This window comes from Cricetulus griseus (genome assembly GCF_003668045.3).
Source record: "Cricetulus griseus strain 17A/GY chromosome 1 unlocalized genomic scaffold, alternate assembly CriGri-PICRH-1.0 chr1_0, whole genome shotgun sequence".
Taxonomy (NCBI): domain Eukaryota; kingdom Metazoa; phylum Chordata; class Mammalia; order Rodentia; family Cricetidae; genus Cricetulus; species Cricetulus griseus.
Window position 1 is genome coordinate 152,014,827 of NW_023276806.1, and position 15,286 is coordinate 152,030,112.

At 45.2% G+C, this 15,286-nt stretch overlaps 1 protein-coding gene across 5 annotated transcripts in view; it reads left to right on the plus strand.

Moving 5' to 3' along the window:
• The first annotated feature begins 284 nt into the window (after positions 1 to 284).
• LOC113830657 (solute carrier family 41 member 2) overlaps positions 285 to 15,286 on the plus strand; it is a 106,043-nt gene continuing 91,041 nt past the window's right edge. For 2 of the 5 annotated variants that reach the window (XM_027392522.2, XM_035450690.1), the window contains exon 1: positions 285 to 419. The gene's annotated coding sequence lies outside the window, so the exon portion shown is untranslated. Of the gene's footprint in view, positions 420 to 2,251; positions 2,410 to 2,754; positions 2,937 to 12,049; positions 12,144 to 15,286 lie in introns of those variants that run through there. The other 3 variants (XM_027392523.2, XM_027392525.2, XM_027392526.2) reach the window with 3 other exon arrangements.

Here is a 15,286-nt window from a genome sequence, read left to right on the forward strand (position 1 = left end):
ATCTGCCTACCTCTGCCTCCTAGTGCTGGGATTAAAGGAGGACACCACCACTGTCCCGCTCCCTACAGGTGTTTTTTGAGTGGAAACTTTAAGAGACTCTATGAGCCAGGAAGACACACTTATCTGTTAACTTTCTGGCACTTTTTGGAGCAGCTAATTACCTTCTAGTAAGATGTAGTTGTGGTGGTTTGAAAAAAAAAAAATGTCCACACCATAGGAGGTGTGGCCTTGTTGGAGTGGATGTGGCCTTGCTGGAGGAAGTGTGTCAGTGGGCCAGGCTTTGAGGTTTCAGATGCTCAAGCCACGCCCAATGCGATCCGGATGTGGAAGGATGTGGAAATCTCAGCTCTTTCTTCAGCACCGAATCTGCCCACACACCTATTTCTCACCGCGGCGTTAGTGGCCTAAACCTCTGAACAGTAAGCAGCCTCATTTTCGTGTTTTCCTTTCAAAGAGGTGCCCTCGCCAGGGGTCGGTGGCACACGCCTTTAATTCCAGCTCTGAGGAAGCAGAGACAGGTGGATCTCTGTGATGTTGAGACCAGCCTGGTCTACAGAGAGAGTTCCAGGACAGTCAGGGCTATTACACAGGGAAACTCTGTCTTAAAAAAAAAAAAAAAAGTTTTCGTGGTCATGGTATCTCTTCACAGCAATAAAACAAAGACATCTGGAAATGCCATGGCATCACTGACTTTAGTTCAAGGGCTTTAAATGGCTTTGTCTTCTGATTGTAAAATTGGGCCATACTTCATTCCACAAAATAGCATGAGCATCCTAGTGGGATAGAGGTTTCTTTCCAAGACACAAAGGGGCTGAAGAAAGTGGGAACCAGAAGCCCAGGACCAGACTGGTCATTTGAAAGTCTCTTCCCTTGTAAGATAGAGATGGGGAAACAATAGAAGATGCAAGAATCATCAGGTTGCCTTTGTGTGTGTGGCAGGATTAAGGCAGAGGCTGCTTCATAACTATGCCAATTCAAACAGCTGTTTTTGGGAAAGTGGAACAAACAGTTTCAGTTAGTGGTAAAAGTGACTCCATTTTGGGGTTTAGCACAGAACCCTAAACCAAAATAATGGCTTCCTATAACTTTTACTCAGTGCAGATATTCTTTATAGCAATGCTGTTATTCCTAAAGGTGTTTTGCAATCCTCCAAAGATTCAAAACTTTATTTTAAATTATTGTATATATGTGTGTATATGTGCTCATGTGACAGATGCCCTTGGAAGCCAGAAGAGGGCTTTGGGTCTAGTGGAACTGGAGTTTCAGGTTGTGTGTTGGTGGAGGGTTGTGAAGGTGGATGCTGGGAATTGAACTTGTGTCCTCTGTAAGAGCAGTACAGTTTTTAACTGCTAATCATCTTTCCAGCCTTAGCCCACCACCACCACTTTAAAATCCTTTAGAAGGTGAGATAGAGTTGGGCACAACGGTACAACTTGTAATTCCAGAACAGGAGGGTTAAGAGTTTGACGCCAGGTTGGAGAATGGTGGTTTCTGCCTTTAATCTCAGCATTGAGAGGCTGAGGCAGGCAGATCACTGTGGGTTCAAGGGCAGCTTGTTCTACATATCACGTTCCAAGGCAGCCAGAGCTACATACTACACATCAAGACTGTCTCAAGAAAAACAAAGAAACAAACAAATAACAACCCCGCCCCCAAATAGTTTAAGGCCAGTCTGGACTGTAAAAAAGACTTTTTTTTTTCTAGACAGCATTTCTCTATAGCCTTGGAACCTGTCTTGGGGGCTCAGGCTGGCCTCGAACTCACAGAGATCTGCCTGCTTCTGCTTCCCGAGAGCTGGAAATAAAGGTGGTGTGCACCACCGCCGCCCAGCTGCTTTTGTTTTCTTTTGACAAGGTCTCACTATGTAACCTTGGCTTTCCTGGAACCTGCTAAATAGAGAAGGCTGGTCTCAAACTCACTGAAAGCCACCTGCCTCTGGGATTAAAGGCGGGTGCCACCATACCCCTGTCCCAGTCCGGTGAAAGCTTTTGTTTGAGGCAGTAGTGTAGCCTCAGGATCAAACAGCAGCTTTCCCCTGGAGTCAGGGCTGGGCTCACACCTTGGTAGGGTGGGGTGGAGTTCCACTAGCTGGATCTCATGAAATAGGTACCTAACACACAGTCATCGAAGCAGTTCACGGTTTTCCTTGGCAAAGTCTGGCTCAAGTCTACCTCGACTACCAAACTCGAGCGTGGGCAAACCGAAAGGCTTGGCTGGGCAGCGCCCAAGCACTTGGCTCTGACCCTGCCAGGCGCTAGGAGGGCGTGACGCTGCCCGCACGTCTCCTCCCCGTCCTTTGGCCTCCGAGAAGCGCGCAACGACTCCCACGTCCTCGATTGAATCTCGGTCGCGTTCTGATCCGTAGGAAACGCAAGCCGGACTCTGCAGAGGCCCCGGGCCCACGGAGCGGTGAGCCGAGGATGCGCGGGCTGGGATGTGGCGCGGAGGATGCGCGGGGCAGCCTGAGCTAACGCTACCAGCGGGAGCCGGAGCGAGCGAGCGGGCGGGCTGGCGGGAGGGCGGCTGCCGGGGCGCGGCCGTGGATCCGGGTAGCCTCCGGGCGGCCACATCAGCGGCGTTCGGCGGGCTCGGCCGGCTGCGCGCGTGCGCGGGGCGGGGCGGGGCGCGCGAGTGGCCGCGGGCGTCGGGCGGCTGTCAGCGGCGGCGAGGAGGCGCGGCGGGCCCGCGGGGCTGGGCCGGGCGGAACGACTCCGGGGGCGTCGCTGCGCTGGGGCTCGGCTGGGGCCGCCGCGGAGGGAGCGGCGGCTCCGGAGCGGCTAAGTGTCGGAGGGCGGCGGTGCTGCGGGCGCTGGAGCCGAGGCCGGCGGGACCCGAGGCGGCCCGCCGGTGCCCAGCCCTGCCAGCCGCTGCCCTCGGGCTCCGCGCCCCTCCTGAGGCCATGGCGACCAGGGGCGCGCGCCGAGGGATGTCAGAAGGTGAGCTCAGATGCAGATGCTGGGAGGCGGGCTGCGCTCACCCCTGGAGCCTGCTTGGCACCCCGCTCTTGGCTATATGAGTGTACAATATGCCTCAATTTAAGAAGGCTCAGTGTCCATTTGCGGCGAGAGCTGGCGTGTTTGTAGGTGTTACTTAATATTACAGTCTGAGGCATATTATACCCATGTCCTCTTTTTGTAAATGGACGTTTGATCGATACATCAGGTGGCGTACATGCTACTTATCCCTCCAAAATGTGGCTTTTCGTATATTCATCTGGTTTTGCAACTGTCACCACTATCCAGATCATTTTTGTAATCTCCACAAGAAACCCCGTACCTGTTAGTTGCTACCCATTCCTTCACCGTGCCAACCCACTGACTACCACTAATCTTTCTATTCCTATGCATTTGCCCTCTGTGGACACCAATGAAATCATACAGTATTTGTGGTTCTCCACCTCCTCCGTTTAAAGACAAGCTTTTGGCTCTTCCCTTAGGGAAGCCGTCTCGCTGTATAGTTTAGGCTAATCTGAATTCATGGTCCTCTTGCCTCAACTTCTCAAGGGGTGAGATCACAGGCTTTTGCCACACCCCGCTAGTGTGTGTGTGTGTGTGTGTGTGTGTGTGTGTGTGTGTGTGTGTCTTTTTGTCTGGCATCCTTCACTTAGCCAAATGTTTTTAAAGCTCATTCATGTTGTAGCTAGTGGGTGTCTGTTCTGTGCTTTCCTATAGCTGAATGACTATTTGGATATGGTCACTACCACATCCATTCACTAATTAATGAAATTGCATTGTTTTTCACTTTTTAGTCATTGTCTATTATTAATGCGGCTAGAACATTTGAGGATGTGCACTTTTGATGCTCCTGAACGCATGCTTAGGCATGGATATGCTCAGTGCTTAACTTTGTAAAGAAACTTTAAGGCTTTAATCAAAGTTGGTACGTTTTATACTCTCATAACAGTGTATGAGGGTTGCAATGTCCTTAAATCACCAACATTTTTTTCTGTTTTTTTTTAGTCACCCTAGTGGGTGTGACTTGATATCTCTTTGTGGTTTTAATTTGTGTTTCAGACCAGGGATAAAAACAGTCTTTCCTATGCTTATTGGCCAAGTGTGTCTCTGTTTTGCAGAAATGTCTAATGAGACCCTTTGCTCCTGTTTTTGCTTTTTGTTGTTTTGTTATGGTTGTGGTTGTAGTTGAGTTGTTGTATTCATATATAGGAAAAAAATCTAGATTTTAGACTAGTACTGGTCAAACTTGGGTAAAAATTGACCAAGTGGTATTTAAATCTTTCAGAATGCCCTTAACCTGGTCATTCTTGGGCATTTTATTGTCTGTTTTTATTTTTATTTTTTATTTTGGCTTTCTTGAGAAAAACCACAGGCGGTATGTACTGGGATCCTGATGAGATTTTAGTCACTGCTTTCCTAACTCTTTGTTAGTTTGAAAAGTTTCACTTATCATTAATTGCAAGTAATTTATGCTGGATGCTCAGCCAAATTTTCATGTGCTTCTCTATAACATGAAAGGTTTCCCCGCCTTCAGTTTGTATAGTTTCTATTGCAGTTATGATACACGTGATTGCTAGGTAATTTGTTTGTTTTTTGAGATAAAGTCTCTCTCACTTTGTAACCCTGGCTGGCCTGTAACTCACTGTAGACCACGCTGGCCTTGTAGTAATCCTCCTACCTCTGCTTCCCAAGTTCCAGGATAACAGGTGTCCACTGGCATGCCCAGTGAAAAAGCATTGTGCTGACTAAAAGCCACCTGGAACTGAATGAATGCAACTAGGCTTTCCGAATGGCTGATTGTTGAGTGTGTACAAATCCAGCATCAGATCTTTCTTTCAAAAATTACTAGAAGAGATGATGTTTCTCTGTTTTAGAACATCTCAAGTTCCTTTTTTTTCCCCATTGATCTAATTGCTGCTAAAGAAAAACTTATTTAATGGAACTTGCTGTGTGGTGAAGAACAACTGTATTCAAGACCATTGTAGCAATTTAAGGGCCATGCGTGACAATGGGTTGACCCTGGGGAGACAAATTGGGTTTAACCCTGAAAGGGGTATGGCTAAACAAGAATTTATAGGTGAAGGGCAGGGGCAGGGCCATGGACAGAAGCGTAGTAAGAGGAAGCATCCCCATCGAGCAGGATTCTTGGTAAGACATTTTAATATGATGATTCCTCGTGCAGTTAAGCCTGGGCTCTGGGACACTGTGGTGAAGGAGAAGACATACCTAGGGAGGGAGTTCTAATTAAACTGGCTCCTCAAGGTTCTTTGCTAAAGATGAAATTTGTAAGATGCATGGAAGACTCAGGAAACTGAATAGTTTGGTCATGCAAGGAATCTGTTACTGTTGAGACATGTTCTATCTGATTTCAGGACTCTCTAGCAAAGGTGGTGAAAGATTTCCAAGGAGATAATGGAAAACAAGGGGTGAAAAGGATGTGAGGGACAGCCTACTCTTCAACCGATAACTTATTATATCATCATCATCATTATTATTTTGGTTTTTCGAGACAGGGTTTCTCTGTGTAACAGTCCTGGCTGTCCTGGCCTCAAACTCACAGAGATCTGCCTGTCTCTATCACCTGAGTGCTGGGATTAAAGGCCTGTGCCCTCACCTCCCAGCCCAACCTATAATTTAAAAAGCAAATAATCTTTAACTGTTCTTATACCTCATAGCCTTTAGAGAAATCAGCTGACAGCCTCAGTATGTAACCTGAGTGTGTTTTTGTTTTGGTTTACTAATGAACATAACACTGAAAGTATAAACATGGATTTCTTCCTGATTGTTCCCCACAAGCCCAATAGGTGCTTCCCCCTCTGCTCCCTACAGTTTTAATACCCACTTGTTGAGAAAGGTTCTCTGCAAACTGGGCATGGTGGAACAAGCCTGTAATTTTGGCATTGGAGCTCTTTTGAGTTTCAGATCAGCCAGGGCTACCTAGTGAAACCTTAGTACAAAGAAAATCACCCCCCCCCAATGTCTAGAAGTAGGTGACAATGAAAACTGACAGGTTTGGGGGAACTGACCCTTGGTTGCTTTTTTGTTTGTTTTTTGTTTTCAAGACAGGGTCTCTCTTATGTAGCTCTGGCTATCCTGGAACTCGCTAGGTAGACCTGGGCTCCTAGAACTCACCAGGCTGGCCTTGAACTCCCAGAGATTACCTGCCTTTGTCTTCTTAGTGCTGGGATTAAAGGTGTGTACCACCTTTCATACCTCAATCCCTGGGAAATGATGGTCTGAATCAACTTGACAGATTTATGTAGTGGACTTCTAGGGATCCCCTCATCTCTGTGAAATTACTGTAGTTACATTTATTTAACTTTAAAATACATAGAAATGAACATAAATAATCTCTATATACAAGTATAATCTCTCTATGTATATATATAACACATACACACACACATACATACGGGAATGGCTGGAACTGTCTAACCTTATTTTGATTTTTAAATTTATTTTTATGTTTATGAGCGTTTTTGCCTTCAAGTATGTTTGCATCACATGCTTTCTTGGTGCCTGTAACAGTGGATACCCTAGTGGTTGTGAGCTGCCGTGTGGGTCCTTGGAAAGAACCACTAACCACTGAGCCATGTCTGTATCCCCATCTGTTTTAATTTTGATGTGGGTGGATTTATTCATGTTCCTGTTTTCATGACCAGATACTAAGGAAATGGTAACTTTGAGTCAGGAAGGGACATGACAAAGAAGTATTGGAGACTGTTTCAGACAGTCTCGGGGGGGGGGGCAGAGACAGGGGGATAGCTCTGAATTTGAGGCCAGCCTGGTGAGTTCAAGGATAGCCAGAGCTGTGTAGAGAGACCCTGTCTCAAAACAAAGCAAAAAATGAACAAAAGAAGATTAAAATTACAAAAAGAATGTTCTAGAGATTTGGACAGAACTGGCTATATTTCAAAAAACGTGGTTCAGGAGACGCAGAGAAAAGCAGGGGGGGGGGTGTAACTGAAGTGAGACTGTAGTAAGCACAGAGATTTTGCTTCAAAAGCAGTCTGAGCAGGAAAAGTGGGAAAGCCTTCTCTCCTTCATTCAGTTCTCGTTATTTGCTGCTTTTTAAATGCATGTTCTTAAAGACTTATTTCTGACTGGACTCAGAGTTAGAAGTAGAAGCTCCCAGTGAGGACAGCCTGTGTCTCTTGGCAATCTGTTCCTGGCATTTTTCTTTGCCTTCCTTCATTCATATTCTCTCTCTCTCTCAGTCACCCTCTCTGTTTTTTTTTTTTCAATACAGGGTCTCTCTTTGTAGCCCTAGCTGTCCTAGAACTCACCCTGTAGACCATGCTGGCCTCAAACTCACAGACATCCACCTGCCTCTGCCTCCTAAGTGCTGGGATTAAAGGCGGTGTGCCACCACTGCCTGGATTCCTTTATCCTCTTGACTGTCATGAGTTTAGCATATTTTGTAGCCTCCTTCTTGGTTTTCCTAGTGTGTTGTTTCTTCTAAGCAGTATGTCAGCATTTGTGTTGCAGGATTCTGAAAGTAGCAGGACCCTGAATCTTGGGTCCTGTGGTCCTGGGCTGTCCCCTTCTTTGTTTAAGGGCTTTATGACAACATGTTGGCAGATGTCATTTTCAGAGACTGAAAAGCTTTAGGATCTTGTTGGCTCTTTTGAGCCCCAACCACCACGGCCAGGTCCAGGAGTATTCTTTTCCTCTTCTTGCAGCAACCAGGTTGAGAACACTCAGACTGGCATCCACAGTGCATCCTCAAGGACACTTGTGCTTTGTCTTGCCAGTTCTCTTTGGCTTACAACAAGAATGTCCCTCACTGAACAGCAGGTGTTCTCTGCCATGGGTCAAGACACTATGCTCCATGGGAAAACCTTGTTTGTCATTCCTGCCACTGATTTGAACCACATAACCCTACCATCAGCAGTTACTTCACCTACACACAGTGGCCTTATACTTCTCTCATAAAATATACAGTTTGCATTTCTTTGTACACCTCAGTGGGTTTCTTTATTTTTTTTAAGATTTATTTATTTTTATATATACAGTATTCTGCCTGCATGAATGCCTGTAGGCCAGAGGGTACCAGATCTCATTATGGATGGTTGTGGCTGCTGGGAATTGAACTCAGAACCTTTGGAAAAGCATCCAATGCTTTTAATCACTGAGCCATATCTCCAGGCCTGTCAGTGGGTTTCTAATAGTCTGTGCCTTGGAAGGAGGTAGACGTCTTCATCTAGACATGGCTAACTGCCTAGAAGGTGCCACAAAGGGGGACTTCTTTTTGAGACAGCTTCTCACTGTAACCCTTGCTGGCCTGGAACTTACTATGTAAACCATGCTGACCTCAAACTCAGGAATCCACTTGCCTCTCTGCCTTCCTAATGCCCAGACTAAAGGTGTGTGCTGCTGTGCTGGGCCCAGTGCTTTCCCTGCCTCACCTTGATTCTCCACGATGACCTCTCCTAAGACCCAGCAGTAAGTCTAGGGTCACTATCATCATGTTGGCGTTTTTCAATATGCTGATTACCCCTTTCTCTCCAGAGCCTAGTAAAATTGAGATCAGGCCTGAGGGTATAATGCAGTTACAGTATGTTTACCCAGCTTGGAGGAGCAGCAGCTTTTCAGCATCAGCAAAAGCTGAGATCAAGCAGGCTATAGTGGTGATGCCCGTAGCTCAGCTGCTCTGGAGGCTGAGTTCATCATCACATCTAGAGAGAGCAACAGAGAGATTGGACTCAAGGAGTCAGATGAGACTTAAAATACTGATAAACTATTCTAAGATTCTGCCGGGAGGTGGTGGCACACGCCTTTAAACCCAACACTCGGGAGGTAGAGACAGGCTGATCTCTGTGAGTTTGAGGCCAGCCTGGTTTACAAAGTGAGTTCTAGGACAGCCAGGGCTGTTACAGAGAAACCCTGCCTCAAAAGAAAAAAATTCTAAGATTCATTTCTGGTAAAACCAGACTGGAGAACTAAGCTTAAATCCACACTTGGTTTCTTCTTCCTTTTTAAATTTTTTTTTTCTTTTGGTGTATATGTGCACGTGGTATGAGCACATGCTTGTGTGGTTGTACAGCAGGTGTCTTGCGCTGTTACTTTTTGCCTTATATCCTTTGAGAGAGGGTCTCTCATTGAACCTAGGCGCCTGCCAACATATAGCAAGCCCCAACAATTGTATTGTCACCATGCTCCACAGGACTGTGGTTACAGGTGCAGGTGTGGCCGTATCTGGCTTTTTGACATGGATGCTGGGATTCGAACTCAGTTCCTCATGCTTGTTTAAGAAATCAGTCTTCTTGCTCAGTGAGCTATTTCCCCAACCCTACCCCCACCCCAGTCCAATTTACTTACTCAGATGAAATCGAAGTGCCTGAAAACCTCCAGGAAGGAAAGCCCTGGCTTTCCTGAGCTTATGTGATGGGAGTTGGATGGAAAGGAGGAAGATGAAGGCAGACAGACTTCTGTGAGTTTGAGGCCAGCAAGCTCTCTATATAGCAAGTTCTAGGCCAGCCAGGGCTACACTGAGACTCTGTCTCAGCAAGTAAGCAAAGCAGAAAACAAGAATATGTTATACATGGATACTGCTAGACCCTAAGGGTTAAAGGGTTGTTGTGGGGATTTAGTTAGCCTTCTTAAGGAGTTTGGGTTTATCTTAGAGGAAATAAGATGCCACTGAGTCTAATCAGGATCTGATTGAGGTTACTGTCTTCTGAAGATCTCTTTAGGTCCTTTGGCTAGTGATACAGGTATTCCAGAATCTGGTTCCATCTGAACAATCTTCCCATTGTTCTTGTCTCCAGAACCTCCCATTTCATAAATCTCATTGTTAGCCGTCCCTTCTTGCTCCAAGAAGGAAAGGTCTGAGAACAGATCTCACTTCTGACTTTTCACATTGTTATCTGGTACCTAGTATAATACCTGGTGCATAGTAGGGGCTAAACATGTGTTTGTAACCAGGCAGTGTCTGGTGCACAGAAAGGACTAAACACATTTGTAACCAGTTGGTGCCTTTTGCATAGTAGGGACTAAACAAGTTTGCAAACAGTCAGTGCCTAGTACATAGTAGGGACTCAGCACATGTTCATTGAATTTCATGTTAGACATTTATTACCCTAATATTTGAGCCTAGTATAGTGGCTCATTCCTTTCTTTTCTTTTTTCTTTCTTTTTTTTTTTTTTTTTTTTTTTTTTGGTTTTCTGAGTCAGGGTTTCTCTGTGGCTTTGGAGGCTGTCCTGGCTGGTCTCAAACTCAGAGATCCATCTGCCTCTGCCTCTGCCTCTGCCTCTGCCTCTGCCTCTGCCTCTGCCTCTGCCTCCCGGGTGCTGGGACTAAAGGTGTGCACCACCACTGGGCTATGGTGGCTCATTTCTGTAATTCCAGCACTTGGAGAGATTGAGGCAGGAGGCTTGTCATGAGTTTTAGGGCAGCCTGGGCTACAGAGTGACACCTATCTCAAAAACAAAACAAAGGGAGCAGGGGGTATTTTGGCTGGTGAAGGCTCTTGCTTGACAACCTGAGTTTGATCCCCAGAACCCCTATAGTGGCTAGAGGGAACCAACCCCTGATAGTTCCCTGACCTCCACACACATCCAACTCCACACTCATGATGTGATACACAACACGTTCACAGACACATATAAACACATACACACAAATAAATGTCAAACAGAAAAACAATGAGACCAAAATGTGATGTCACAGACCTGTCATTCAGGCACAGAAGGCAGCAGAAGTAGAATTGCTCCAAACTCCAGGGTGGCCTTGTCTTCACAGGAAGGTCCAGGCTAGCCTGGACTCATACTAAGATGCTGTCTCAAACAAACAACGAGAGACCAAAGAGCAATATTTCCCAGCAGCAGGAATGACTTTGCTGTCTCTAGCTATACTGTCTTGAACAAAATGGTTTTATTACAATTTTTTTCTCAGTTGAAATTATAGGGTTAGTACTTAAATTCACTTATTTAGAAAATAATCAACCCAAAGTTTTCTCTTTCAGCAGAATAGTAGTAGAGAGGATGGGGAAGGCAAGGGGTATGATGAGCTCTCTGTCAGCTGCACAGTGGTTCCAGGCCAGCCTGGTATGCCCCAAACCCTGTCTCAAGACGACAGCAGCAACAGCAAACAACAATAAAAGCAGTTAAGTCTTGACTTTTACTTAGAAGTCAGTGTAGAAGAACGGTGCAGGTTTCCCACAGGAGCAGGCATTCTGAATACTAACAAAGGCAGCTTTGTACAGGTGCTGGGGACACAGAGTAAGATGGGTCAAAGTGCATCAATTACCAGAGTCAACCGAAGAGGTTTCACTTTTAGAAGCAGTGAAAGTAAGACATCTGCTTGCCCCGAAGAGTTGATGGGGAAGAACTGAATGATGTCAGTGTGTTTCCAGAGAATGTTTCTGCTGTCACAGTACTGCGACATCACAGAGTTAAATCGAGAAACCGAGCTGCCAAGGGAAGACTCCTTTGGTGTATGGTTCTGATAATTGGAAAGAAGTTTGGGAAGTTCCTCTAGCAGCGAGGGATTCCAGTTCAAACTCATTATCTGTAGATTTTCGAGGTATTGAAACTTGGCTAGTCTTGTAAGGTTATAGAGATAGATTTTAGACTGGGCTGTCAGAGTCAAACTTTGTTAATATACAAATGGCCTTAAAATATTCATTGAACTAAATTGATATCGTTAACATGTATAGATTTTTAAAATGTACTCATCTGCATGTGTGTTCACACATGTGTGCAGGGATGTGTGTGTGTTTGTGTGTGTTTGTGTGTGTGGGGATGTGTGTACACGTCTGTGTGTGTGTGTGTGTGTGTGTGTGTGTGTGTGTGTGTGTGTGTGTAGGACTGAGGACAACTTGCGGGAGTCGATTTTCACCTTTTACAATGTGGGTCTTGGCGATCAAACTCAGTTCTTCAGGCCCAGTGGCAAGCGCCTTTATCCACTGAGTCATCGCACTGGCCCCATGTAATTATCCTAAAGTAATTCCAGACGTTGGAAAGTATTATGCACAAACTTGCTCATTTTCATTGCAGTGTAATTTAGTCAAGAGAGTTGGCTCTAGGGAAATGATTCATTAAAATGTGTGGGCCCTTTGAAGGGTTTAACGTGCTCCCTTCCTCTTCCCCTGTGGGTAAATGCGTGGAGCACTCGGGTGTCTCTGTGCTTTCCTCCAGGCTAGGAATTCCAGGCCTCCTCTTGATGACCACTTGATGTTTGATCATGTGAGTGTGTGACTTAGATGTCTCTATTCTCCACATGTGGTTTTCTGCCTGCCTACCATTGTATCCCCTTCTCCTGTTGGTCCTCTCCCCACACCCCAATTTCTTTGAGTCTTACTTGTCCTTTAAAGCTTTTAGTCTGTTTGGTGGGCACATTTTGTCAAGTCCTGGGGAATATATGGAAATTTGTTTCAAAAGCTCATAGACTGGTGAGGAGTAAATGGAATGGGAGCAGGGAACAGGCACTTTAGTGTGCTTCACATGACACATATGAACAAGCCAGCTGTGGCAAGCATATCTGAATGGTCAGAAAACATTCGTTTACTTATTACTTAATAGAAGATAATACCAAGTGAGTTCACCCATGAATCAGGACGGGACTCTTTGTACCCTTGGCCTTCTAAATGCTGGCTCCAGGATCATCTGGAACACCTCAGTGGCTTCCATGTAACCAGCTGGCTAGTCAGAAAGTCCAGTGTCCTTATCTTACTAACTTTATAACTATGGGAGTGTTACTTAGACCCTGTGTGACTCAATTTTCAAAGTGTAAATTATGAATATATAGCAAGAGGATTTTGAGACTGACCTAGGCATATTCCAAGACATTCTGAACTACAGAGCAAGACCCTTTTGTAAAAGCATTTTATAGTAATTTGAAGAAATTATTAATTATTTTAAAAAATAAGTTAGAGATCTCTGTTCTGTAACCTTCCTACATTAGCAATATTTCCTTTCAGAGCGCCATGCTTCCACCCAGTGTAACTTAGTGGTAGATCATGTGTTTAGCATGCAGGTGCTCCTGGGTCCACATCCACCAAACAGGCAAACAGTCTAAAAGACTGTTATGGTTCCTTAATGGCTAACACTGTTCAGTATGTGCTTTTCCCCCCAGGTTTTTATTTTTTGTTTGTTAGGCAGGGTTTGAATCCAGGACATGCTAGGCAAATATTACATCCCCACTTTTGTTGCTGTTTGTTTTTCGAGACAGGGTTTCTCTGTGTAGCTTTGTAGCCTGTTCTGGAACTTGCTCTATAGGCCAGGGTGGCCTCGAACTCACAGAGATCCACCCGCCTCTGCCTCCTGAGTGCTGGAATTGAAGAAGTTCACGTTACCACTGCCTGGCTCCCGTTTTGTTTTTGAGACGCATCTGATCGTGTATCACAAGGTGAGTGGAACCCCTACGCAGCCTGGGGTATCCACAAACCTGTGATCCTTCTGGTTTAAGCTTCTGGGTGCTGGGTTCCTAGGCGTGTGACCATGCTTGGCTCAGCGGACTCTGCTTGTCAGAGCTGTCCCTCCCATCCAGTTTGGAAGATGTTCTGGTAAAGACTGCCCTTTAGTCCCCTAGGTCTGCTCTCATTTCTACCAACTCTGGACCAGAGGACAGTGTGCCAAGGATGATTGTCTCTGCAGAGTTCACCCCACAATACATAGTCTTCTTTTTCTGTAACTATTTACATTGTAGATAATCTGTGTGACAAAAAGAAAGAACAGTGAAGAATGCTATGCTGTAGACTTAGGGAATAGGTTTTTAATATGTTCTTTAACAGTTTCATACATGTTTATAATGCATAATGATTACTCTCACTCTTTCTCATCCCACTCCTTTCCCTGTCCACCTGGCCTCTTTCTCACTAATCTCTTTCCTGCATGTGTGTCTTTTTGTTTTGTCTGTCTCTCAGGGTTTGTCCCGGTGGGTCTGTGTGGCCTTGGGATTGGAAATACCCACTGGAGCAGAGGTGGCGGGGGGTGGGGGGTTGTTGACAGTGAGTGGTTACACAACTGAAGATGGTGGCTCCTCCTCCCAGAGGCTGTCAGTCAGCAGTGTTGTTCACCACTAAGGAGGAGGATCCGTGAGCCTCTCCCCCAAGTCCTCCACTGACTGTTGAGAGCCTGTCCTGTGCAGGCCTAGTGCAAGGGAATGGTCTTATCTTCAACTTTAAGTTGTACTGGGAACTCTTTCTCCAAGGGTGCCTTGTTTTTGTTTTATTTGGCTTGTTTTTTTTTTTTTTATCAGTTTTCAGCTGATAGTCAACTAAGAAATACTCAGCTTTAACCAAACGTAGAGGAGAGATTTGATTGCCAGAGTAAAGATAGGAAATGCTAGGTCATTATTTCAATTTGATGCCAAGATAATTGAGTAATCGTGTCCCTATAATTGGCCTAATCAGCATGTAGATGTTTCTAGTGAGTTTGAGCACCTGAACAACTAAGGGGAAGCATAGCTGCTGGGTGTGAGGTCTGAGCTCATCCCCCTGGAAGGTGCCACTGTGGTGGTGGCCGGCTTGGGAAGGTGATGTCAATTGTCTGAGTTAGACCTACCTCAGCGTGGGAGCTGTCTTGTGTCACTCATTTGACCACCTAAGGAGGTGAGGTAGAACTGTGTGTGTGTGTGTGTGTGTGTGTGTGTGTGTGTGTGTGTGAGAGAGAGAGAGAGAGAGAGAGAGAGAGAGAGAGAGAGAGAGAGAGAGATTCCCATGGGAGTCCTGCTTGTTCAGGACAGAAAATGAGAATGGACTCTCGGAAGACTAGAAATGCTGAGTAGATGTTTCGACTATGGGAGTGGCCTCACATTATTGTATTCATTTTTTCAGCTAGCCTACAGAATACTGGAATTCATCATGACACTTTCATACATGTACATATAATTTCCTATGGGACATTTTAAATCTTAAAATAGAGAATTAAAATGGAAACTTTGCATAAGGCAAGTAATATTTTTCATAAAGAGATAGTTTTTTTTCTCGTTTAGACTTCGTTATGTTGGCTTTGTTCTTTCTCGATCTCTTTCTCTTTATTTTTTCCATTCTGAACTTTGACCTGTTGGCATCTTTTCTGTACCTGGCCATTCTGGAAGCTTTTATTTTACTTTCAGTTTAATTATACAATGGGTCAAGTACAGGTTTTAAGTTGGTTTCAGAATTGGGTTTGAACACTAAATGGGGGTGGGAGGTGGTGTGTGAAAAAGACAGTATAAAGTGGGCTCCCAGTAACAGTTGACTCTTACTGGAACACTGGTGAAATGCTGTCTCTTAGTGTCAGTCAGGGCTCTAAGAGCTGGAGAAATGTGATTCATGTTATTTTTACATATGCCATCTCTTCATATATAAATGGTGAGTCAGCTTATAGAATCACCATATAAGAAC